This window comes from Mandrillus leucophaeus, unplaced genomic scaffold (genome assembly GCF_000951045.1).
Source record: "Mandrillus leucophaeus isolate KB7577 unplaced genomic scaffold, Mleu.le_1.0 Scaffold179, whole genome shotgun sequence".
Classification (NCBI taxonomy): Eukaryota; Metazoa; Chordata; class Mammalia; order Primates; family Cercopithecidae; genus Mandrillus; species Mandrillus leucophaeus.
The window spans coordinates 1,205,481-1,207,591 of NW_012101798.1; positions in this window are offsets into that span (position 1 = coordinate 1,205,481).

Sequence of the window (2,111 nt, forward strand, 5' to 3'; positions counted from 1 at the left end):
ACAGCAGCACCCTACTCCTGGTTCCAATTTATTGTATTAGTCTGTTTTCATGCTGCTGATAAAGACATACCCAAAAATGGGTACTTTGTAAAGAAAAAATAAGTTTAATGGACTCACAGTTTCATGTGGCTCAATCATGGCAGAAGGTGAAAGGCACATCTTACATGGTGGCAGGAAAGAGCGAATGAGAACTAAGTGAAAGGAGAAACCCCTTATATAACCATTAGATTTTGTGAAGCTTATTTACTATCATGAAAACAGAATGGGGAATACTGCCCACGTGATTCAGTGATTCCCCACCAGGTCCCTCCCACAACACATGGGAATTATGGAAGCTACAATTCAAAATGAGATATGGGTGGGGACACAGCCAAGCCATATTATTTACGGTTTAAGCTATTTGACTTGTGGAAATTATAAAAGGCATGAAATTATTTTCTGGATTGATATGACAGAAAATATAAATAGTATATGTGGAATAGCACAAGAGTCATAAGTTGGATTTATTAGAAGCAAGATCTCTGAGATGGTCCGGACCATAGGACTGTTACTTCTTGTCCCTCTGCCACCATCAATTCTGTATTTAATAAAATTTTAAGGAAGTTTAGAAACCATGACAAGACATAGAAAGCTAGATTTTAATGTAAAACTCAAATACACATAAGGAAAATAAAGATAGATGTATCTAACTAGATCACAGGTTTTATCCTTGTACATATATACAGAGGAAAAAGTGTGACAAAATAGACATTGAACTCTTTCTTGAAAAGCAAAATACTTATATTATTCAGAGAGGTATAAACATGTATGTATTAAAATTGCCTTCAGAAACAATAAAGAATAAGCTAAAATAGAATAATATTTTTGCAAATCATATATCTACTGGAGAATTTTCATCCAGAATACATAAATAAATCTTGCAACTCAAAAATAATAAGGAAACAATCCAATTCAAAAAATAGACAAAAGACTTAAATAAGCTTTTCATCAAGAAAGACATACAAATTGTTATTAAGCATTATAAAATGTTTATGACATCATTAGTCAATAAGGAAATTAAAATTAAAATCACAATAATATCTTATTATATGATAACCAGAAGGACCATGATATAAAAGATAGTCAATGCCAAGTATTATAAGGATTTCAAGAAACTTGAGCCCTCTTAAATTGCTGGTGCAAATAAAAATAGTACAACCTCTTTGCAAAAGTCCATCTATTTCTTAACAAGCTAAACATAAGCTTATCATATGACCAGCAATTTTTGTCCTAAAAATCTATCCAAGAGAATTAAAATGCTAGATACACTCTCCACTCAAAACTTAATATGCCAATGTTTATAGAAGCATTGTTCATAATAGCTAAAAAGTAGAAACCCAACTGGTGAACGGATAAAGAAATGTGATATGTCCACATAATGGAATACTCTAAATAAATCATAAGGAATACATTATATATCTGGAAGATGAATTGACTTCAAAGTCTTTATGAAGGAAGCAAGACGCAAAATACTATGTATTATATGTCTTCATTTACATAGAATGTTCAGAACAAATTTACATAAATAGAAATCATATCTATAGTTACCTGGGGATGGGGATGGATGTGAGGATTGGCTTTCAGCAGGTTCAATGGAAATATTTAAATTAGACCATGGTGGTTGTGCAACTCTATAAACTTATTTAAGTTGTAAATAACTAAAATTTATTCAATTGTAAATAACTGTGTGTGAATGTTATGTTTAAATCATACCTCAATAAAGCTGCTAAAATACCTGAAAATAAACGTTAAAGAAAATTGGGCAAGAAAGAGACTCAAAGTTATTTCTAAAACACTTTATGATATAATGCAATTACAATATGGCTCACTCTCTATGCAAATAAATTATAATATTATAACAAATATTGCAATCTGATAAAATTATTATCAGATAGAGAAATAAGTGTTGCAACACTTTGCTTTATATGGCAAGTACTGATCATTTCTGTGAATAGAAACACTATAAAGACTCAGCCATGCACTATTCACAATAGCAAAGACTTGGAATCAACCCAAATGTCCATCAGTGACAGACTGGATTAAGAAAATGTGGCACATATACACCATGGAAT